This window comes from Anopheles merus, chromosome 2R, assembly GCF_017562075.2.
Source record: "Anopheles merus strain MAF chromosome 2R, AmerM5.1, whole genome shotgun sequence".
Lineage (NCBI taxonomy): Eukaryota > Metazoa > Arthropoda > Insecta > Diptera > Culicidae > Anopheles > Anopheles merus.
The window spans coordinates 13,828,397-13,853,656 of record NC_054082.1 but is presented as its reverse complement, the minus strand read 5'-3'; the positions used below and the strand labels follow the sequence as shown (position 1 = coordinate 13,853,656).

The 25,260-nt window shown below is 47.9% G+C and overlaps 1 protein-coding gene and 1 non-coding gene across 8 annotated transcripts in view; both read right to left on the bottom strand.

The window, feature by feature from the left end:
• The window catches only part of LOC121587945, a 73,790-nt gene that overhangs the window by 16,399 nt on the left and 32,131 nt on the right, over positions 1-25,260 (bottom strand). For 4 of the 7 annotated variants that reach the window (XM_041905320.1, XM_041905324.1, XM_041905323.1 and 1 more), the window contains exon 3: positions 15,354-15,559. The exons of 1 other annotated variant lie outside the window; for it this stretch is intronic. The gene's annotated coding sequence lies outside the window, so the exon portion shown is untranslated. Of the gene's footprint in view, positions 1-5,571; positions 6,803-15,353; positions 15,560-25,260 lie in introns of those variants that run through there. 2 more of the 7 variants (XM_041905327.1, XM_041905321.1) reach the window with 1 other exon arrangement.
• Positions 17,131-17,202, bottom strand: Trnat-cgu. Its single transcript has one exon. It is a non-coding gene; the product is annotated as a tRNA-Thr (tRNA).

The window sequence follows — 25,260 nt, the reverse complement described above, 5'->3', positions numbered from 1 at the left end:
TTGACTTGGTTTGATTATCATTCCGTGAAGTGTAATTGCACCATTTCTGTGGTCGGCCCAATTTAATCGCCTTAAAGGGGATGCTTATTGGTCACTTGCTAAATTAACGGAGGCTTTAAAGCATGGCTATACTTTAAGCCAAATTTGCTAATCCTGTTTCTCTACAGCTTTGTGGGCGTGTAATAAACAAAAAAAAGGAACATCTTCTTGAGCACAAAGCTACAGTAGGAAGCTTGTGATAGAAGCGGCTTACAATGCTCAAGTCCCGTGAAATTCCCGGAAAATTTGCAAATAAATGAAAGAGCATTCGAAAGGACGCTTCTCACCTACACGAAATGCCATTCACGCCTTTAATCTCAAACAATACAAAACAGCAACCAGAGACAGACGCCAGCGGATGCCCGAAAGTTGGGCAATGGAAGGCAAAAAAAAAAAAAAACAGACGCTACGAAGAAAGTCCAATTTTGCTCTCCCTAATGAAAGTCTGTCTGTTTCGATGCCAATCTTGAGGACAGTGGAAAATTGAAAGCGAGTGTGTGTGCGTGTGGGTGTGTATTCTACACAAGGTGTAGAAAGAAAGCGACGCTGAGTCAAAAGCAGCCGACCTAACTAAACCATCGTGAGGTGCACAATGTGTGCGCGAGCAAGGAAAATGTTCATCAACATGCAAGCAACAGGAAGATGCGAGAGTGTTTGCGTAGGGCCTGAGTGTGTATTCACGGAAAGACTTGGTTCCTTTGAATTGAATTGTGCCTGTTACACAAATGCACACTTTTTGTCATTTAATTCTCGCGATGAAAAGACAGGCCCTGGCCAGGGTAGACAAAAAAACAAAAAACAAAAAAGAAAAGGAAACAAGATGAAGTACGAAATGGAAGGACGAGAAGGAACGGTCCTTAAAAAACCCGTTAAGAATCAGGTTTGAGTAATGGGTAGAAACAGCGGAACAGCGGGAAACAATGGTGCGCAGGGGAGGGGAAGCAAATGGTTGTTCGAAATGGATTTTCGAAATTTGAATATCAAATCAACTGGAAAGAAGTTGGAGATTTAATTAAACACATTTCCACTCCATCGCAAAGTGCTGCTTTCGATTGAGTGTTAAGTCGTTCGTTTGTTTCGCCCGCCGCGAGCGAGAAAAGTCTTGTCGAATGACCGAAAATGCGGTGATGGAAGAAACTGAGGAGGGGGGAGGAAGGGGGGGGAGAGAAGGAGACTTAGGGGTAGCGTTCCCGTGTGGGGCGTGTGCGGGCGCGCGCTATTTCAGTATTCATGTTCCGGAACGGTGGGCCCAGGCTTTGGAAAATTTGAATTGGATTTTTCTTGCCGCCGGTTTTTTTGGTTGGTTCTCTCCCCTTTTTCGTTGCTCCTTTGTGCTCGGCGTATCCCACGGTACACCCTTCTTCACCCTTCCCTACACTAGGAAGACTACGCTTACTCAACAACTTTTTTTTTCGGTCGGCAAACCTGGGGTAGTGGTTTTGGCTTGTTCGGCTCCATGCTGATATTTCCCGTTTTCTGCGACAACTGAGTGTTCCGGATTTCGAATATCTTTCGAAATAGTGGACCCGTTGGTTCCATTGGGTTTGCGAGTTTTGCCGACTTTCGGGAGCAATTGTGCGCAAATGGGATTTTGTGCAGAGCAAAGCTCATTTTATGGATACACACCCACCTACCCACACATACCCACACACACACATAGAGGGGTTCGAAGCTCATGCTCATGATGAAAGAAAGGATGGTAAACCCACCCCGTTGAAAATTGGCTGGCAACTTTGTACGGTTTATGAAGCTTCCCTTGCTTTTCCCTGGGGTTTGCCCAATGCGACGCTTCCTCTCTACGTTTCTGTGTGTGTGTGTGTGTGTGTGTGTGTGTGTGTGTATGTGTGCTGAGCGTGACTGTGTAAGTGTGCTATGAGAGATAGATGTTAAGAGACTGTGAAGTAAATTTTGGGACGTCCACTGTGGGTTAAGTGGGTTGTTTAAGTGCTGCCGAACATCTGTCCCGTCGAGGGACGGGTGCTGCGAGCTCTTGGAACCAGAACTGAAAGGAGAAACGGCAAGCCAACGATACGGAAACCGATCTGTCAGAGCCAGTTTCAAATGAAAATGATTGAAGTTCGATGGTACGATGGAGATTACCGGTGGCCTGTGCTTCGAGCATTAAGCAGGGTGCCATATTTATTGCTAATAGGTTGATAACAGGTTGCTCCCGTAATATTTCAGATAGTATCGGGGACCTACAGCCAGTTGATGGGATTATTCCGACAGTTTCGAAATAAATATTGCATATTTGTAACACAGTTTGCATACTTTGAGGCGCTTTTGATTCAATCCAGCTACGTTTACCACAGCGACGCCTTAAGGTATGCAATTAGGATGTCGAAAGTACAATCATTAGTTATGCTTTCTGCTTTTCGAGAGCGACTTCATTTTATAATGCCACCTTGTTACCCAATATTGCGGGTAACATTTTCATTACTTATAGCACTTAAAGACGGGTTGGGAACGAAACCAGCCGCTTAGCTGCAAGAGAAATTGTTCGCATAAATGTCCCAGCTCGAGGTCAGCTCCCATTGCGCCCAAATAAAAGTATTAATATTTTTACCTTCTGCTCGATGGCACCACCGTTCGCTTGGCTTCTGTATCCGGTTTCCGTGCTCATTGCATACGGTGGTCATAGTTACGCTGCAGTTTTTTCCTCTTATTGCAGGTTTGTCCTTTTACTGCAGGTTGTAAAATTATATGCAATTCTACGAAACCCCCCTGATGCAACCAGAAGCGCAACTAGCAGCGAAATAAGTTGTAGGAATTATTTCAAAGAGAAAGAAAAACGAGAAGCTGTACAGTGCTCTCAGTGTGGGTGCTCTCTATCTCTCTCTCTCCCCATTCATTTGCAACATCCGTAAGAGGCTTCCAATCTTTTGTGTGGGGAAAGGTAAAGATAAACAAAGTTGCAGCTAAAGACACCAGCTCTGGCACCTGTTTTCGCGGCCCACCTTTGGCCCGTTTGTCGGCGAAGGGCCGGTTCTTTTTTCCCTAGTGCTGGCAGTACAACGGAAGTGGAATGCGTTCCAGTTCCAGTTTTTTTTTGTCCTCCCAAGCTAGCTCATCCAATGAAAAAGCTTTACCTTTTGTGCTTTTTCTCCCATTTTCCTGCCAACCGAGTGCCAAGGCCAACGAGTTGGTTTATCCCTGATCAAATACTGTAGGCGACAACCACTTTCCTGCGGCGCTCGTGGGTGCTGGGGACAAGATCAGGTGCACCAGTGCAACTCACGGGGATTGGGTTCGCTCTTCCAGGTTTGCCCAGTGCAACCATCTTTCTCTTTCGTTTTGGTGCACTTTAAGGGTCACTTTTTTACGTTTTGTTTTGGAGCACATCCTATAGCATTGGTATAAGTGATAAAGCGAGTTACGTAAGAGGAGAAATACGCGCGAGGCCGGTACACTCAAGATGATTTGCGACGGAGACGTAGCGAATTGGGTCAACCATGAAAAGTCTTGATTTATTTCACACTTTGCCCTCTTGTCAGAAGGTTGTGTGTGTGTGTGTTTTCGGTACCGGACCACTCACCCTGTCGCTGTGAGTGTGACGCAGCGGTAATAGCGGCAAAAAGCTAAGGTGTTGTTATTATCCGACAACCGTACCGAAATAATGGCCCATGTGCCTACCCACAAGACGAACGACACTAAACAAACGCTCAAAAGTGTCCCGCGTCTCTCGGCAGCCGCAGCGGATGTATGAGTTGACGCTAAACAGAGGTTCTTTTTCTTCGCCATCAGCTGCCGGAAGGGTGCACCAGCAGGCAAACACCGCTTTCCAAACGATTAATAGTCGCCACGGTGAAATTGATGACACTAATTTGAGGGACTGTTTCTTCTAGCGCGCTCCACTGCTTTGGACCGCTGTATTTTTAATGCGTGACCCCGTTTTTAGCTCACCAGGTAAGCGGTGCCTTGGAAAAAGTGTCTTTACCGTACTGGTAAACAGTGTAGGAAAACAAATGCCCTGTTCGGTATGGTCGATCCGTCTTGGATCGCAGTGTTTCTCAAGATGTTGGTTGCATAGAGAACGGCTTTTTTCTACGAATTTATAGCCAAATCGTTTATTTATAGAGTTGACAGAGATTATGTGGTGTATTCATGCCGGGTTAGTTGAAGAAATAGTCGATTCGCAACCATTCAGCATAAAAAGTAACTGTTGTGTTTCAATTGCATATCTTTAGGCGCGTTACTCCCTTGCCGGCGGCTCCTAGAAGTATGCAATGCACTAGATAGAAAATCATCATCAAGGAAGCATTGCAATCGTACCATGCCTGACCTTAACAGAGAAACTTGAAAGTTCGTAAACAGCTTAAGTACCACTGAATCTTTGGTACATTTCCAACCGGTCTCGAGCGAAGTGTCTTATCACAATAAATTGGCCAACCTTCAACGGTTGGCGAAAAGCATTCATCACGGCAAGATTGGAAACGACACAAGTCTTGCGATCGATTCGAACTTTCTGTGGACATAAAGCTGTGGGTTGAATAAATATCCTCCCTGCCTTTCCATCGCGCGCTCCTCCAAGAGCATAAAAAACACACCAAAGCAAAGCATGGTTTATGGTGTCGAACGATTGGATTCGAGTCCTAGGAACGAAGTTGGGGCTGCCAAGATAACATAAATCGCTGGCTGCGTTGGTTAGATTTCCAACAAAGAAGCTAACAAAGCGGCGCTCCGATTGCAAAATGCTTGACGCTTTTTTATGATCCTTTCCAGCCATTAATGAAATGATTTTAATCGATCCAGCATCCAATCAGTCAGTTCGCTCGCTCGTTCTTTCGAACGGTCGCTGCCCGCCCTTCAGGCTAATGTAAGGATTCTGAGTAAACAGACACACACAAGCACAAAGCTTCCCACATGGTGAAGAACGCACATCAGCACTTGAGCACAGCGGAAAACAAAAAGGGATGAATTATCGATCGAGCTTCGCGAGAAACCGGTGAAGAAGCGTTCGTTAACTTTTGAGCGAATTCTTTGTGTACGTGATTTTTCTACCACCAGCCAGAGGCGGGTAATGGGGTGGGCGATCTCCTGCTCTCCCGCTCAAAAGTTTCCTGCGGTTCAATTATTTTCCCACCGACCGGTCCAGTTCGAACACTGGTGAGTTCCAATTCGATCGGCAAGCCCTTCATGAATAATATCTTAGGCTTTCCCGTTCGTTCGTTCTGTTCACCGTTCCAGGGACTTCGAATGCCGGGGTAATGAAATTACACTGAAAAGCTTTTATCGTGTGTGTGTGTGTGTGTGTGAGAGATAGAGAGAGTGCGTGTACGTATTGGCACCTCAAGAAGAAAAAAAAAACGAGTGACTCGGTGAAGTGCAATGCATTTATACATCAAATCAAACAAAATCGCGACTAAGAGCAATCTAGCTGGGGATTTTCTGTTTGTTTGAATGGTGCAGGTATCGTGTGTTTGCTTGTAGAAACCAACTTTAGAACTTCACTGCTATCACCAATGTGGTTTTTGTCGTATGGAAAATCCTTAGTCATCATACATCTCTAAGTGAATTGTAAAAGAAACTTACGTATTTTTTCCCTTCCAATGCAATTCTTGATGAATAACAGCAAATTCTGTAACAAAACCACCAATACCAACAAAAACACTTCCTTGTAAACTTCCAGAAACGCTTCAGTATACACTTGCGTCAACCTGTCAAAACTCCACGTCACGGCACACTAGATAAACAAATTGCAATTTACGAACGCAAGCCGGAAATGGTTAAGACGAATCGATCGCACAAACAACCGATCAGAGCTTACGGGGGTTTCGATTCTTATCACAAACCACGAACGGGGTTTTGCGTATCACTTATCACCCGATAGGATTTTGCACCTCACACGTTCCGCTTATCACTTCGATAAGACGGATAACTTCTCTTCCCACCCCAACTGGATGGGGCAACGGTACAAACGCTCCAACGGTTTTGATGCAGCACAGCACCGATGATTTCGATGTCTGAATGCTCCACGGTAGCACCAGCGTTCCACCGTGCCGTTGACTCTACGTGGCTTTGTTTGCGCGTAATGAATGATTTAAGAACACCACTTTCACTCTCTTAACGTTCCGAACATCTTAGCTTTCTCCTGTGACGCGGTACGGATGGAGCGTTGAATTTGGAGCGTTGATTTGCACCGTTTTTTGCCAATCCGATCCCGTACCGCTCTCTATCTCTTCGTTACGGTTAGCTGGACTGCTTAGCGATGAGACGACGCTGCTACTCACTGTCCCCAGCCCTCTGCACTGTTCTCAATCTGCACCGCTATCACAGCACTATCGCTGGCGGACGGGAGCGCGCGTGGCCAGAATCACAACGGGCCAACGTGCGGTGTCAGCCAGGCAATCCGTTTGCTTCGTCTGGCAAGCTCGGGGCCCGCGGGTACGTCCGCGACCGACGGTGGGCAGCGATTTAATAATGTAATGTAATGGTTTGTTTGGGTAAGCTCTTGGCCGTGCCCGTGCTGGCCGGTGGCATCGCTTATCGCTTGCGCTCGCGCCTCGTGTTGGGATGGGCGGAACGAATGATTTTTCTTCCGACGGCACGTACACGAACACACCGGACTGCTCTATCAAACATTCATCACCGCAAGTTGCAACTGCGAAGCGGCCAGGCTGCTGGGAGACGGTCCGAAAAGTTTGTTCCAATATTTGATTGTATACAGCGAACGAGAGGGAACGGGACAGAGCTGTGTTGAGTCCTGTGGACTAGCCGGTTGTTGCAGCACGCCTGAGTGTAAATTTAATCATACAGCGGGCAAAAGCAACGGGCACAATTAGGTGGCGAATTGCGAATTGCCGGACGAAACAAAAACTAAAACGAAGTTCGCTTAATTAAAGTGGCTCGGAAAGTGCCGGTATGGATGGAGTTTTTAAAAGCGGAAAACTACCGAAGCAACCCTGCAGCAGCAGCAGCACCGTCCAAACACACATACGCAGCTGATAAGCGGCATTGCGCGATAAGCGTCGCCGTATCTCGTCGTCTTCTCGCGCCTGTCCGACCATTCTATTAGGTTTCATTTCAGGTCGTTAAAGCTTGTTGGTGACTGGTGCTGGTGATCGGGCGGGATGTTGCGATGAGGTGGTTGTTGTACCGTCCGGACCATGTTGTGGTGGGTCATGGGCGGTACTGCCCGATGGATGGAGCATTTCTTCGGCTTCGTTCTCCATCTCGACAAGCAACCCGGTGCACAGACACACACACACACACATGTTGGACCGGAAAAGTCGGACAACACGTACGCAAGGGCCGGCCGAGTTTGTTGCGCCAACAGACTGATCTGGCACCCGGCTGGAGCGGAAGTGTGTCTGGCCCGAAAGTGTGTGTGTGTCTGTGTGTGATCGCTTCTGCAATCGCACACTGACGGCGAACCTCGAGCCGGGTGGTGGGAATTATGCTTTATTGAATAATTATGCTGCTTGTTTGTGGAGTTTGAACCAGTGAACGGCTTAACCCGTATGTGTTTGCGGCAGGCGGCTGGTACAGGGTTTGGGTGGAAAGTTGGTGCCCGTGCGTGTCGCCGCGTCGCTCTGCGTGCGGCTGATGTATCTTGCCGTGTGTGAAGCGGCGGGATTAGCACCTGTTGCCCGATGCCACTACCATACAGGCGAGTGTGTCGGGAAAGGGACTATGTCCTATGTGTGTGTGTGTGGGTGTGTGCGTGGTGAAATCATTCAATTATAATGTGCAACTCGAGGGTGCACTGTGCAACGTGCACTGTGTTTGCAATTGCGTTTGCCACAGACGAAGGCGAAGTTACTTGCGAACCGATCCGCGCTGAACCTGTTCGTCGGTTAATGGAGGAGGAGAACAGGATGGGGGGTAAAAAATGCAGCAGGCGCAACAAACAGTACGTGGAAAAGGCTTTCCCCAATGCAACCGGTGTTACCGGCAAACATTCATCAAAGCGCAGAAACAGGGGGGAAATAGGCAGGAAGAAGCAAACAACTAAATAGCTCTTTAATTCGATGACAATCATCACCGCGCAAAACGATCACGATCGACATTGCCACATTAGTTGCGCTGTGGGGTTTGGCGTGCTTTACACGTACCCGCCTCACCCACAGCTACAGCAGGTTCCTGGCACCTTTACTGGGGCTTTATGTGTGCTTTTTAAAAATGTATAAAACATCGAGTTGCGACCGATTTGTTGCCATGGAAATCAAACCGCTCGTTGGTCGAAACAAAGCCAGCAAAGCCAGCAGGAGCACATGAGATAATTTAAAATTGATGGTCATTCTAACCAACACAAAAAAAGAAGTAAACAACAGAATGGGTTGCGGTTTGCCCGGACTCGGGCCCCGGTCGCTACTGTGGCCAAGTTATTGCTCAATAAATTATGCGGTTTCCTATAAACGTGAGGTTGTGCTTGTACAGGCCGCAAACGACCGGCGGGATCGGGCGGGATTGCCGGGGTTTTACGGGCAGTCAATCAGTGAACGGTGGAAGCTGGTACACTTTATTGAGGCCCCCCCCCCCTTGTGAGTGAGACTGACGGAGAGTGTAAAAAAGGAAAGGGGACAAAGTAAACAAGCACTAGTACGATTATTTATTGTGCAGCGTCGTCGCAGCCAACTCGGATTCCGAACGCTTTGCAAAAAAAAAAGAAGAACAAATCCACATTCACCCACCCGAGCCGGAGTTTGATTTCCGGGGCCGACAAGACCGACGTTACCATGGTGCGTGGTGGGAAGACGGCGGCGGCGGCGGCAGCAACAGATCTCGGTACAATCGCGCTATTGTTTGCGCGAAATTGAGCGCGACATCTGCCAGAACATAAAAATTAATCATATAGATGTGCAGGCTGTGATAGCGCGAGACGGCGTTTATGCTGTACCAGCCGACGGTTCGCTGACGGATCGGTGTACACCCAGGGAGTGTGGGGCTGGGGGATGCTCAGGGATGGGGGTGCAAACAATGGTGGTGGATTACTTGGCGCGCTTGCGACACGGGTTCACACGGCTCGTTTCACGACTTCTCGCTCGGAACGGTGGGGTGGGTGCCAAGGCCGTACCAGGAGCGGGACCCGTCGGGACATCCATCCCGTTTTGCTTTGTCAACGTGGACGTGGAATACGGACGCGTAAGGATAAATGTTTTGAGGGCGGAAGGTACAACCCGTTAAGCCCGGAGCTTCAAATCGTCGTCCAGGGTCCCATTCGACCCTTGGCCCAAGTCGTGCAGTGCAGTGCAAAAACAATTAAGTGCGAAGTAATCTGCATGTTGAATCGGTGTGCTGCCCTATTTCGGCGGTAGTCGTGTACCGCTGACAACCACATTACCGTTTGGGGTCATAACGACCCCCACGCCTTCTCTATTTCTCTCTCTCTCTCTCCCAGCGATGGCTATGATACTGATCATGCTAGTGTACAAGCTCAGCCGGTGCGACCCGGCAAGCGAGTTTTATTGCGAGCCCGCCGGAATGGCAGAATGACGCCCGAGTACTGCCGGGGCTAGCGGCTTAATTGACTGCGCTTCCCGTTTCAAACCAAAGGACCAAAGCCCACTGTTGTCACGGCACGCGCGACATGACGTTAGGCCGCAACGGCACCAGCCCCCGGAGCGCCCGATGGAAGAAGCAGTTTAAAACAGCTTAATCATCCCCGCGAGGGCCATAGCGCGCGCATTCCTTTCTCTGTTTGTGTGTGTGTGTGTGTGAGTGGGCGCGTGCCGAAAGGAGGACGTCGCCTTCCTGGACGCCGCGGGCTATTTCGGCGAAGGATCGTATAAATATTCATTACACAGTCAGCCGGGGCGCCCCCCCAGCAACCCCTTTTTCGGCGTACGCGAGATGTAAAGCAGGAAATCGGCTTCCGTTGTTGTATTTCCGCCCATGGTAACAAACAACCCCTTGGAGTGGAGTTGGAGTGGAGTTAGAGCTGGTTAGAGCTTTGCACAAGCTTTCCTAAAAGGGTGCATGTATGGTTGGGTGGGTGATGTGCCGGTGGGAAAGGATTTATTTACGGCTCCCCAGAGTGTGTTGTCGAAGAAAATGAAACCACGCACGCAGCAGGCTGGCACAATAAGAGGTGAACACACATCTTTTTTTTTCTAATTAAGGATGCCATGTTTCTGATCATATGAGCGGAAGAACATTTTGATGATGGGAAAATCACAACCCCCCCCCCCTTCCAACCAAAAACCCCGCATGACTTAACTGTGTGCATTTGCCCTTTTTAGGGCGATGAAAATTCTCACTGAAAAGCAGTCTCCGCGGCTCCAAAAGTAGGTCAACACCGGCGGACCACATTTTTCGCGAAAGATACTTTCAATCATAATGGTGAATGTCGTGACATTAGCCCCCATCCTCCTCCCTTCATCCTTTTGGACGGGTGTAAAAGGAGGGTCGTTGTCGGTGCGGTGCAAAAATGGATGATTGTGACGGTTTTCGGTTGCTTTTGTTTCGACCGGGTTGGGCGCTGGGTACAAGGCGGGATGCCATCATTCAACGTGAAACAACGCTATTCATGAGCTACGGGAGCGTAACACTAGGTGCTCCCTGCATGCAGTGCACTCGTTTGGGCAATCAAGGATCGGATTCGATCCACCGACGAACGATGTGTGTTGCATGGCGAGCTGCAACAGCGGATGCAACAGTCGACGGGATTCGAAACGGGTGGTTGGCATTAAACTGGGGGAAGAAACTGTAGCAGTAACAATGGAGCGCCTGCATCTAGGCAATGCACACTGCTACCAACTGTCATAACGAAGCCGTTTTCGAGGCGGACGACAAAAGCGGACACGAAACGGGAACGGGCACACAGACTAAAGCACAAACACCAAGGCAGGCCCGTTGTTCGCTTTCTTTCCAGTTCGCCAAAGAGCATTTTGCTTTTGTAACGGCTTTTTTCTCATCCTTTTCAGCACAACAGTTGCACAAAGGTTTAGCTTTCAGCTAGGGTGGGCTTTCTCCCCCGTCAGGGCAACACTATTAAAAGCTGGTACTACCACTGCATGATGATGAGAGAGAGAGAGAGAGAGAGAAAGAAAGAAGCAGAGAGACAGAGAGAGAATGTAGGAAAAGAATCAAGTAGAAAGAGAGAGAGAGAGAGTGCCACACGTATGCTAGATTGCCGTTGTATTCAGTGTGTGTGTGTGTGTTGCCATCAGCATTTTCCCATCCCGAAGCCGAAGCTCACCACCCCACGGCTCTATTGTTTCAAAAGGAACAATCGGGCAAACGGGATGAATACGGTTATGTAAATTTCATGGCAAAAGATTTTGCCCTTTGTTTCCGTGCGGCTTTTGCAACGCTGGCGTGATTGTACGCTACCGGGAAAAGGGAGGAGGGGGAGGGGAGCGAAGGTGGTGGAAAATAAAAGTTAACGGCTGCGAAATGGATAGGTTAGTTGATTTGGATAGTAGTGTGGTGCGCTTGGAGCGGGGCAAGTTTTTCTGCCCGCTGTTGGGCTCCGCACACACACACAGAGCTCGCAATGGCCGCCTTTGATATTCTAGCCTAGTGTAGTGTCGAAGCCCGGCTCGTGAGTGATAATGGGTAACAAAAGGCGACACGCAGTAGCGCAGAGAGAGAGAGAGAGAGAGAGAGAGAGAACGAGAGAAAAGGAGCGAATGTTGGAAGCAAATTGTTGCGCCTTAGCATATCTTGGCTTTGAAGCACACGATGAAAAGAAAAGCTCAAACTCAGCCAAAAACCAGCGGCTTGGTGAGGTGGGTGGTATAGCAAAAGCGGGGCAGCACACGACACTCCAGCGTACAGAGGGAAGGTGTTTGAGTGCTCGGAGTAAATGTCTTCCTTTTAAGGAGAAAATAGCGTCAAGAAATGGTTTTCCCTTTGGTCGCCATTCAATCAACGTTTTGCTGACGGGTGATGATGCTCTAGGACAATTGGAGGGATTTTTCCACCAGCGGTGGAACGAAACCAGGGCGACAGATTGAATTTCCAGGTTATCTCGAAGCTCAACTCTTCCCATCAACCCATACCCGGGGGTTGCTCGTAGGTTCTTTTTTGTTGCTTCCATCAGTGATAAAGGCATTGGAAAGGCTGCAATGGAATTATAACTCGATTATTAAGGCACACGCTGCAGCATACAGCAAAGCAATATCTGTACCACCCACGATCTAAAAACCCCTCCCCATACTGTGGCGAGTTGAGAGGACTTTGTCTTGGCGACATCTTTTGTACGGTCCGGATCGGATGGACCTTGTGCTCTCCCTCGTTTCGATCGCTACATTATTGAGCAGGGCAGCAAGGCTTTGCCTCGGCAAGCTTGAGCAAATGTCGTCCTAGCATCGCCCCCGTCCCCTGCCTGCCAAATTGGTACCGGTAACGGTGAGATTGGATATGTTCGAAATGTAATCTCGGCTTCTAACGAGAAACATCGGCAGCGGGGTGCTGTGTATGAGTGCCTTTTTATCTTACCGTTGAAAAACGATACGGTTGCGTTTCTGTGTTTCTGTGCTATCTCGGCTGGGAGCGAAGGCGGGATGCGTATCTTTCAACATTTTATCAGTGTTTGAAATGTAGCAACATTGTACCAGACTGCATGCCGCATCTTGATTGTGATCGGTATGCATCGTGCGTAACGGAAGCATAACATGATTACAGTGTTGCAGGAGCCATGCTCGTTAGTTTGCCGCCCTCGTCGTGCCTGTCGTTTGCCGTAGCCAACATGTAGCCAACTCGGTTGATTAGTGGTTAGGTGAGCTGTACGCTTCGGGGGATGCATTTTCCAACGCTCACCCTGGCTCTCCAGGGTTTGCTGGGTGTGAGGGACTGTGCGTTTGTTGATACGATGATTAAAAATCATTGACGATGATTTGTGAGTGCACTTCAAAAGCATGATGGTTTCATTCCGGCAATTGCAGTTGGTACAGCAAGTCTGTAGATTTCATCATTCAAGTGGATTAGAAGTTAAGAAAACGGATGAGAATTACCTTCAATTTGAAAATTTATACTAAGAGATAACATTTGCCTACATTTAGGCGTTGTGCAGAAGAAAAGGATCCAGCAGGATGTTTCTGCTGCAATGCCCCTCAATGTATGCAATTCAAAGACTCTTAATGATCATTTGCTTTTATGCGATTGAAATGATTTCCCTTGCTGAAAACAGTCTCTCTACTGAGACCAATTGAGATATTTAATCTCTTCCTTTCTGCCTGTTCGAACGCCATCAGTTGTGCTTGCGATTATTATTTCCCCCATTTGCTAGAACCCAACAAACGAAGACTCTGTCAACTCTTTTCCTTCTTTAATTCCGACCATGTCTGACAGTTTCGCGAACGTGCTAACGGATCGTATTTCACGATTTGTTTTTTTTCTTCTTCTGCGCTCCAATGCTAACGCTCTAACGAGATGATAACAGAGCCAGCAAGAAACAGGCACACAGATACGGCAAATCCGTCATTAAGCAATTGGCATCGAACGCTACAGGCGGTTTCCGGCAGGAGGAATATGGTACCATCCCATGGCGGCGAGGCAAACAGGCGAGCAGTAACAAAACGCTAATCCTATTAGGACGAAGTAAATGAATGAAAATAAGATAAAAGCCTTAGCGAGCAGCGCTGTGTACCGGAGAAGCGTGAGATGAAGGATCGTGTGCGCCTCGTGTGGCAAACCTCGGAAAAGGCATACGCGACATACGAAGGATTGGAAATCGAAGAGAAGCAGCAGCAGGATCATATCCAATTCCGCTTTTCATCGTGCCCCGTGATACATCGGGCCTGATGCTTGGGAAAAGAAGAGCAACAAAAAAAAGAGTAATAATTCGATAGGCCATGTCTCATGCCGTGTCGAAATGGAAGGAAATATCCATCTTTCCAACACGGCACTCGAACACATGGAACATTTTCTTTTTCAATCCATTGCATTTGCTCTCCCGTGGCGCAGTAAGTTTGCTCGCCCCGTCTGCTGGTTCACTTTACTGCTGGGAATTTTATTTCACTTTTCACCGTACTTTCAACACCTCCACGCCGCGGTTCCAGAGGTTAGCTCCGAACTGGTAGGACTGTGTGTTGCGCCCTTACCCTTAGTTTCCCTAGCTCGCCGCACGACTTCTTTGCACAGCACACGCGACTTGCATGGTTGTGCGGCCGGCGAGAGAACATAATGGAGCAGAAAATGACTGTGATTTGCTGTAATTGATTTCGATAATTTTCCTATTCCCAATCCTTAAGTATACCCCGTCCGACCGGTCGGTGCAGTGCAGTGTGCAGGTTGGCCCGAGGTGGCCCTGAAGCTAATGGAAAACCGTTGCCGATAAATCGTTGCCCAAAAGGGTGTGTGATTAAAATTTAATTCCAATGTGCAATTTTTGCACCTTCTCGGGTGGTGAGGAAGGCAAAATTAAAGCCCAGCATTACATTCATCGATCGTGTTGAACGCGTCTCTGGTTGATTTTTGAAAAAGGGAAAATATTGAATGTTTCGCAGCGAGCATTCTGAACTGGCTGCCGAAGTGGGGAGGGACTATCCTTTTCAAAAATTGGTAAAGTGGTCCCGTACCGTACTGGGAAAGCCTCCCGGAAGTGAATGTTTGGAGGTTTTGCATGTAAATATTTGCTTTATCATGGTGTGAGTGTGTGTGTTGGGTAAGCTGCCCTGCCAGAATGGAGCGCTTTCAACTGAAGGCTTGTGTTCCCTCATTCTCGGAACGAGTTTGAGGTGCTTTTGCTCCCATTACGAGGAGAGTTAAACACGGTCATGGAGTGATGCGTTTTGGAAGGCATTGTTTGTTTGGATTATTATTTCTTGGAACATATTATTGTTGAAATGAACGTCTTATCGCATGCTAGCTTCTGCTGTTTTAGGCCCAAAACAATCCCGTACACTTTACCGGAACTGGCTTTAGTAATCCATGTAGCATCATAGCACAACTGAGATTACTTCTTTTGTCAGCCATGTTCGACTGGGCTATACTAGGCATATCTCGAAGCTCTTCCAACCAATGCCTTAACCCAGCAGCGTTCGTCTCTGTCTTCGCCTTAATCGAGCTGAAACCAATCGAAATGCCATACAGCTCTCGATAGGCAACGACGCATCGACCTGTCCCTGACAGTTGGCAGACCACACACACACACACACACACACACACACACACACACACACACACACACACACACACACACACACACGCACGCACCCGCAAGCTTAGAGTGGGCTTTTCGTTTTTGCATAAATAATGTGCATCCTTAACTTCATTCGCCCTCCCAGCAAATAACAAAGTACCACACACAATCGAGACGATAATTCCCCGGATTTGCTGAACCCGGGGGATTATGCATCCAGCGCAGCGATGCAGCCACTGGCCGGGACAGGTTTTTGGTCGTTGCACGCACGATGCATCATCGTTACCTTGGGATCAACAGCAGCAGCATTATTGGCCTCGAACGGGGAGTGCGATCCAAAGGAGGATGGCCGTTGGTGGTGGTGGATTTATTTATGAATCTCTCGCCCGACTGCACCCGGAGCGATGCCCGTATGGCATCTAGGCGCACGGTGACCGCACACGACGGTAGCCTATACCACCGCACCCGTTGACGCGTTTCGCCCGACCGTATCTGCAATGAAACGAAAAATAATGCCCCGTTTTAGAATCGACTGCAGCAATCCATTGGTTGATTATCCTGGCCCTTGCCGGTAAGCTTGACCCACTTTCGTTCGGGACTCACTGCCAGCGTTCCGCATCTTGCCAACGCCACACCAGGCAGGCACTGGACCGGAAGTAATGTTCCGGGGTCAGGGGAAAACTGGCGCTGGGATGGAATGCGGGCCTACTGCGTAAAGCCACTGAAGAGAGCGCTCACTTATCCGGCGATTAATTTTTAGCACACATAAACACACAGACACACAAGCTACAAATTCTAACAATTCGATGAAGCAAGGATGCATCATTGGGCGTCGGTCGATGGACTAATCCCGTTGCCAGGCCAATCAAAAGGCACGGAAACAAAGCATGAGCTGGTTGGGGGATGCGAGCTGAGAATGCTGGGTGAGGCGTGCACTCTAATTGCTGGACGACGAACGACCCTGTCGAATGTGCGATCGGATGGCCTTTGCCAAATAATGTGTGTACGCCACACACATCCATAATGCTTGCCGCGCTCATTTATATGCAAAAGACAGTAATGAGCTTTGTTTTGCTACATGGTGTTCATTACCTCCTACCCACAGGGGACACACCCTCCGCCAAAACTGCCACCCATCTGCACAAAAGCGATGATGCAAATCAATCCATTTGGCAAACTCAAAATTGGCACCTCTGACACCGCGGGAAGGATTTAATGCGTGTCCGGATCGGGCTTTGCTTATGATTGTGATTATTGGGGGTACGGGAGATGGGGGTAAGGGAGGAGTTGGCGAACAAAAAAGCCTCCTCCCCCACCATCCGCACCAGCGGGTTGCACAATAATTAGATTGTGTGCGGTTGTGCAAACAGCAGTGTGTGCGAGCGCACGCGATGCAATTAATCTCTAGCGTAAACAGAAGCTTTGGAATAGGTTTCAATTAACACAATTATTATTATTAACGATTGGTATAGAACGCAAGGCAATAGAGAAGGTTAGGAGGGAAAAAAATAGAGGAGAGCAGGGTGTGTTGTGGGACGAGCGGTGTTTGGCTTTTCAATTGTATTGCAGACAGCGATAGCGAGAAAGAGAATGAATGCTTGTGTGCGATGGGGGCCGGCAGCAGCATCAGCACCTTTTTGCTTGCTTGTGTGTGTGTTTTTGTTCGGTCAATCTAACCACCACCACCACACCTATGAGAGAAGCGGTTGTAACACATTTTTAATCGCATTTAGTATGATTTGTGTGCGTATCGAAGCGTAATATGTAGCGGGGGTATGGGCGCCAACGGTTGGTTGGCTGGATGGCAAATTAATTAAACCACACGTCCATCTGATGCGTGACAAAGGCTTATTACACATATAATGCCCACAGCACTCATTACAGTTTGTTAGTTTGTGATAGGTGACAGAGGTTTACGAGTTATTGGAGTGTAAAATCGATTGTATAATAATAATAAATACGTGTGTTTTAGTTTACATTGAGGAAATCCCCTCTATTGTGTAATAAAAGGTGTGCTATATCGTAAGCTGATTATAAAAACAACTTAGCGTTCGATGCACTGATGCCTCCTGTGAGGATTGAACTCACGACCGCTGGTTTACGAGACCAGCGCTCTACCACTGAGCTAAAGAGGCGCTCTTGCAGGTGCGTATGCTGAAGCGCTTGATAAGCGTCGAGCGTTTGCTTCCACGCATCTGCTCGAACTCTACACACGCACCCTGGGCGCTGTGCTTTACGCGTGCGACATTAATCTAAGCTCGACAACACTTACACTACAGATAAAGACACTGGTACGAAATGGATGATTAGAACACAGCACTGCTTGTGCATCGAATAAAACCCAACCCGTGATCGATGATCGGTATTTCAAGCCCGTGCGTGCGTATGTAAAGCTTTCGCGCTTAATCACCTGCCAATACACAGACACACACACACACATACACATACACACACTCTGTCATTCGACCATTAAAACCACTCACTCAGTCAGGGGCCCGCACTGCTACACCACCACCACACCCATTAATAATGATGATGTCGATTGACAAGCCATCGGGGCTTGACCCCTCCACCCGGGCCGTGGCTCCTCGCGGGCCTTGCTCGATGCGTCTGCACGGGTCTTTCCCACCCCGAAATGGGGACAAGTGTACACCACAATGGCTTTCCATTTAAACCGGCGGTTGTGCGGTGTCGTTGATGCTGATACGACTCCAAATGATGAAGTGTCATCAATCGACGGACACGGGCCCGGGATACACACTTCACGCCAGCGCACGGGAAGCAGCGCCGTACTACCGGAGGCATTCACGTTCGCTCACTGCAGACAATTAGGTTTGTGGTTGCACTTGATTACTATGGGGTGGTTGTGCAGTAGTAGTCGTGTAGCATCACCGGTCGACAGCCAGCTGGATGCAAATGTGTGTACCCAATCACATCCAATCCGTTGCACCCATCGGTGTGCCTTATTAGTCGATGCACCATCAGAAGCAGCGGTTGCGGTGGGTTGGTGGGATTAGGATGACATTTTGATTCTGCTGTCAGTTATCTGGCAGACAGGTCAGATGTCAGAGCTGAGTAGACCATCAGTGGTGTGCAGATCAGGTGTCAGTTATGCACGCAAACTTGACACTTAAAGGCTTTAATCTAAACGGGCTAAATCGTTGGCAAACAACGGCCTTCACCGGATGCTCAACGATGTAGGTTAATTTTCCCGCCCGGAGATATATGGTTGCCCAATTTAGTCTCACGTGTCTGCCTCAACACACATACACACGCACATGGACATATATAAAGAGCCATAAAAACAGTGTGAACACGCATTTAAAAAAAAACTGGCAGCGCGTGTAATGAAACGCTGTCGCAAAGTTTCAATGTTAGAAGGCAAAAGTCATCATCCCCAGGCAACGGGGCTTTTGCGTGGGTTGCGAACGTGAAACTTTTGTAACCTAAAACTGCCCCAACATATGCTACCAAGAACGGCGCAGTGAGGTACTATCCACTAGCGGGAAACCACGACAATACGCACACCCACACTCTCTCTCTCTCTCTCTCTCTCTCTCTCGCTGGTGGGCTCACCGAAGTACGCATTTTATTAATTTTGTCTGACTTTTTTCCCCTCGATCACTCGATAGGGAGGCTTTTGGTTTTTGTTTTGAGTTTTTGCGTAACGACTCTGAAGGCGCAAAGCAATGAGCAAAAACAAAAACTACGGTACAGCACGAGCATCACCACGAGTGCTCTCAACCGCGGTGGTGTCCATGGCTTCCTGGGATAGGAACATGATTTGGATGGCTGCTGTATTAAATGGTGTTTTTTTTGTGTGGGTCTGTGTGTGTGTTGCTTGAACGTTCCTGGAACGCTCCGTTTCACTACTTCCCGCAGGAAAACTGTGCGAACACAAAGTTCCGTCATTGAACGGCAGGGCAGACGGTACCAGTTGAGCGATTAGATGGGAAGGCAAACAAAAAGTTTTGGCAGGACGATTCGGTCAATGTGGTGCCAGTGGAGGGTTTTTTTTTGTTGGTCAGTGCCAAAGTTGTACATGTATCGAAAAGCGCCAACACATGGAAGCCAAAAGTTGTGTGAGTTTTTTTTTTTTTTGGCGAAAGATTTCAGGATAGATGGATACCTCTTGCAAATACTTTCTGCTTGTTAATTGTTGATAAAAAGTATTATTTAATTTAAAAAAAAAAAGAGTTGCTACCCCTTAATTAGAAGCTTTAAATAATAGCACAAACACGTACAAAAGCTTCCTGCTTGCTGTACGGTAGTTAGTTTTCGCATAAAGTCTAATGAACGCATACGACACCACCCGCACCGGTCAACGAAAGGAAATGGGCGAAAGAAAATGGAAGCATTAGCAGCACCGTCGGTACGGTGGCCACCAGATAAGCCCGGGGGCCAAAAACTAATTAATACACTCGTTAGTCCGCGTGACAACGAAACGAAACGCAAAGCAAAACAACCACCGGTAAAAAAAAAAGGTGGGAAGCGGTTTCGACAGCTCCCGACAGCACTGCAAATGACCAAAACGAAACCCGAGCGCGCGCCACGGAACTTTGCCTTTGGTTCCCGCCATAGGACGGGACTTGCTTGCTTCCTCGGGCCGCCCACCAGCGAGGGTCGAGGGCAACACGAAAAGTCACGAAAGTTTATGGCATTATACAACAGCACCGATTATGTCATGCGATACGGCTGCTGCTGCTGCTGCTGGGAAGCGTTCGGCAGCTGGCATCCCCAGGGGGAGGGTTTATGCACCGCGCGATCGCCACTCCGACCGCCACCTTCCAACGCCGAATGAGGCACGTGTGTTGTGCGAACTAGCTAAGCTCATTTCCACACGAGCACATATGGAGCGCGTGCAGGAGAACAGGAAGGGAAGGAAAAAAGCTGTATTCCTCGCTCGCTAAATCCAATGAACCAGCGGGGCAGATATGATGGGTGGTCCAAGGAGGTGGAGAGAAACAGCCCGAGCCCGAAAGCGGAATGGCGAAAAGTTGATCTGAAAGTTGTTCCACCAACCAATAACGGGCCACCGTTTGGCAAACGAAGCGAAGCGAGGGCAAATCAGAAGGCGGACAGTGTTCTTCTGCACGAACACACCCACACACACACACACACACACACACACACACACACACGCACATGATGATCCTGAACCTGCCACAATGCTACACCTCCGCTCCAGGGGTTATCATGAGCGGCTGCGGACACGGGTGGCAGCCCCGAGCATTGCCGCTTTCTGGGATCGCCATCTGGGGCCACGAAGCTAATCTCCCCCCGGCACGCGGCAACGGGGAAACTGTGTGCAAACTTTCGGTCAAACTGTTATTTAAAACAGTTGCCCCGATCGGTTGTTTTCAATTTCTGCAAACTGCACCAGCGCCGGTGCTGCGCTGTGGGCGGTTGGGCGCCTCCATGTTGCCATTGTTTTCACAAGCGCATCGCGCGCGCGCGCGCCAGCAGGCATGGGAAGGTCGTTCCGTTTTGCGTGCACACGCGATATACACGGCGGCTACTCACACACATACACAGAGAAACGCTCGAACATGGATCGTAACGAAACGGCACCAGCAACTACATTAAAATGGCAATGCAATTGAGCAGTGTTGGGGAAGCATGGGGGAGAGGGAAGAGGGAAAAGTTTTATGCTGCCGGCGCGGTACTTTCTCCAGCAAATCTCTGGTCTCGAGCAGATCTGATTCCGGGGGTAAAGCTTTTTCCACCACAAAGTTCGCATCGGGCACCGTTAATGGTAGTGTCACGTGAAACACAAACTGCACAAAACACACTCCCAAATCCGAGCCACCCATTGCGTCTCATTAGCTGCGCAAGGGAAGGTCGTGGTGAAGGGTGGTGCGGTTCCAGCGACGAATCTTTCGCCAACATTCGCCCCCCCCCCCTCCTGCTCGAGCTCCCATCGCACACAGCACGTGCCACCAGCGGTGCGGGATAATGGATCGGAGCGCATCAAGCATTAGGGTCAAATCAGGCGCGATTTAACTCAATTGTCAAATCAAACGTTCAAACAGCGCTGGGGACGGATCGGTTGGGCGGGGCTTGGACTGACTTTGCTATCCGGTGGAACGAAACCAGATTACGGGATGTCAATTTTTATGACTTTATCCAACCGATGGATATCTGGCAGCGTGTGGTGGCTCAGTTTCGCGATGTCTTTACCATGATCTCTCTTTGCTCTTTTCGACTCTTTCTCCCTCCCCCCCCCCCTTCCCCCTCGAGGGAATCGCGTTATCATGTGTGGGATGTGATTCGAATGTGGCCTTGCCTTGTTCGTATGCCAATAATGGGGAATGTTTGTGTGCGTGCAACGATGTGGATTGATTGGGAGGAATCGAGAGGCACACAGTGAGTGGCAACTTTTTTCCATCCGCTTTGCTTTTGTTTTAGTTTGAGTAGCAAAGCGGCTTATATGAGAATGGGAATTAAGGCAGAATGACACATTTAACATAGAATAGCATCTAAATACTTTGTGCAACAAGTGTCTTAAATATTTGCTCTTACTATAGCTACTAAAAAGTAACACAAAAGCAAAATTCTGCATACATTCAGGCGCTTCAAAACCACGACAGAGTTTGTGGTTACTTTGCCAATGCTTTTAATTATATGTTTTGCATACTTTTGGGCGTCACAAAATATACCTTTAAAAAAAATGTGTAAACGGTGAAAGATTTTCCCTTAGGCGGTTTTCTGCTTGTCAGGAACTAGTGGGCTAAAAATGATTATTTATTGCATTATTTCTAGTTTTGCTTGCTTCAATATACTTTTGAAGCATATCTTGTATAGATATTTTTTGAATAATTATTTTTATCTAAATGATAGAACAAGTAATACTTCAATACAATACATACTTTTAGGCTTTTTGAAATGTCAGCGACGGTTAGTTTTTTTGAAGTTTTTTTTAAGTATGATTTTAAAACAAATAAATTTGAGTGTATCTATTGTTTTCATAGAATAGTGCGGTTCTTTTCAAAATGTTCAAAAACCGGTCGCTTAACATCTTTACTTATTACAACGCTCCTAATCTCTTTATAAACTTTTCGTGCGCCCTTCTACGGATTAGATAGAGTTCAACCAACACATTACACATTACATTACCGCTTCTGGCTGTTTTCGTTTCATGTTTAGTTGAGTGCTCCTCGGCACCTTCGCCGGCCTTCGCGTAATTTGATCCGATTCAGATTTCACATGTGCTACAAACGGCCGTATCGCACTGTATCAGCATCAACCAAACACCATTTTCTAACAACAACGACAACAAAACCCAGTAGGTTGAGGAGCTAATTCAAAGCTTCCCTGGCGGACAAAAAATAAAAACGAAGCTTTAGCAGCACTCACCTACATCCGGCGCAACCCCCCGGTAACAGGCTGCGTCTGTGTGTAGTCGTTTTTATTGAAGAAGATTAAATTCCTGTCAAAAGTGACACCATGCCTCGATATCTCTGCACCAGCACACCGGAGGGGTGAGAGCCCAGCACGTCTTACGGTTCTGCCGGTTCCGGCGTTGTGATGCGCCACACAAAAACACTCGCACTCGTTCGGGGGCTGGATGGGTGGGATCGGGCGTTGAAACGCGACACATAAAACAACACATTCAAACACATCCCCACACTCCGTGCTCTGCGTCGGCACCGGGTGGGCCCTGAGCGGTACGAAATGGAGTTTATCTACACCTTTATCGATTCTGCCCGCTCACGTATGCCCACGGTTTCGGAGGGTTTCGGAAGCTTTCGAGAACGTTTCGGGCGCTGCCACGTTCCGGCGTTCAGGCAGGCGGCCCGTCATCTGTCGCAAGCGTTTAAGGATGAAGTTTTGTGCCCCGCCGGTTGAGAGTGTTTGCATTAGGGCTAAAGGATGATGATATTGCGACGAGATGGATGGATGGATTCGCCGGATAAAGGGACAGTGTTGAGCCGGAGTGTGTGTGTGTGTGTGTGTGTGCCACGAAATGGCACCCCAAAATGGATGGCGATAAGTGTGTTCTTGGCGTTTTCCGGAACGCGCTCGTAACCGGAAATGGGCCATCGGGAACATTTAGGCAGTGGCATGACGACCCCGTATCTATTTGCGCCGATCGACCCGGGACCGTTTTGTGGGCTTTATGCTGCTGTGGGGATTAGACCGCTGCGCCGTGTTTGGGGAGTTTTTTATTTGGTCTGCATTCCCCTCCCCCCCCCCCCCCCTTAGGCATTGTGGCTCGAAGCTCCGTTCCCAACGCGGAAAAGCGCACCCTTCGGTAACGATGTGAGTATTCGTTTTGATTAAGAACCAATGGGTCGAGAGTGTGAAAATAGGATCGCGGAAGCGCCCGCCCACGTTACATGTGGCTACACCAACGTAGTCCCACACTCAAACACACACGCACACATGTACGAAGCTTGGATAAAGATAGGGCGGTGCTTTTGTTCGTAATAAATACTAATACAAAAGGGCAGAGAAAAGCGAACCGGAGACGCGCGCGAATGAGCGCAACAGAAACAAAAGCTCGTTTCCGCGCGTTTGTTCATCCATTACTGGTTGAATGAGTGCCGTATCACAATCAGAAATTCAAAACCGGGATTATCATAACTTCATCCTGCTCGAAGTGGAATCACGAAATCAGCTAATCTAATAAAAACATCAATTTGAAGTTGAAAATGTGTCCATTGTTGCTGCCGCTCTCGGGGAAGCAAATACATCTCTCCGGCATGATGGGGTTACGTTTCTCTTTCAATCATTCATGCACCGTTCATGTTAGGCGGAATGGAATTGTAAAACAGCAGACGTACAAAAAAAATCTCTCTAGAAAATATCAAATTCCAGTTCGTGCGCTGTTACTGTATTGCAGGAGGGTAACAAAAAAAAAGAGTTTAAATAGACGATCATAATAAATGAATAAAAGTTGACTCGCTGGAAATGGGTCTGCTAGCGCAGCAGCTCCGGCCGGTGTAACGGTGGCCGCAACGTAAAACACGTCAATTGAACGACCCACGACCGTTGAAATGCGAAGGGATTTTGCTCTGTTTTAACAGCATTTAAATGGCAATCGCTCTAGAGCAGGAGCGGAAAGGAAAGGTGTGCTGTTTTGCAGCACACAAAAACGAGCGCCAGCTTTTACCAAACTTTTATTGCAAGTTGCAACTGTTGTTGCAACTGTTGCAACTCTCGTCCCCCCTTTCTCATTTGTGTGTATGGGAGCTGTTTCACGACGTAGTGCCGTTGACTGTTTTCCTGCATAATAGCGAACGAACGATTTTCTCACTCCCGAGGTGCACTCATTCTCGACGGTGGCTCTCCCCCTGTTTGGTTTTTTGGGCAGCAATATATTTTATGTATGTATGTCCTTTCGGTGTTGGGTTAGCGGGGACCGGACCGCAGGGGGAACATTGCAGCAGCAATGGTGGATGCAAATGTGTCGAAAAATTTGGCTTCATATATGTACGGGGGGGATTGTTTTTTTCTTTCTGTAGACGGTGAAATGGTTCCATTGCAAATTGGACGTACCAGTTTTACCTGTAATCAATGTTAACCCTTCAATGTAGGATGCATGAGGAAGGTTTTTTTTATGTTTTTGGCGCTAATTTCCACAAAAATTCTTAAATTCGTAAATTGCATAATTTTTGGCGCATTGCAATGTAGATTGCATACTTTCAGGCTTCAGCATGATTCACACCAACGTATAGAACGGATTGTTAGTTAATCAATGTCTATCAAGGGCTTTACTAGAATACTCTGTTTCATTTTTAGGCAAAACATCGAATTAATACCAAAATTGGTGTGTGTCTGTTAAATATTTGTACCGATCGTGTTGAATCGTTCATTTCCAGCAATTGTTTTATTACTCAAATATTTTAGTGCAAAATATTTGCCAACTAAAACAAAACCAATGCTTCATAAAACTCATCTAGCTATTTAATAAAACGTTATTACAGTGGAAAACATCATCCTCCTCGAGCAGGTCAAACAAATCCAATACAGCGTACAAAGCATAACGTCACCATCATCAACTGCGAGAAATAGAAATCAAGCACGATACAATCTCCAAAGCACTATTGGCATTAACAAGTTTGTTAGATCTCATCTAACGACTATGCGCATGTGTGAGCGGGGGTTTCGCCCAGTCCAATAAAGCGTGGCGGTGCCAGCCGCTTCGAATGGGTAAATTTTGAACAGATATAGTTATGCAAACAACATTA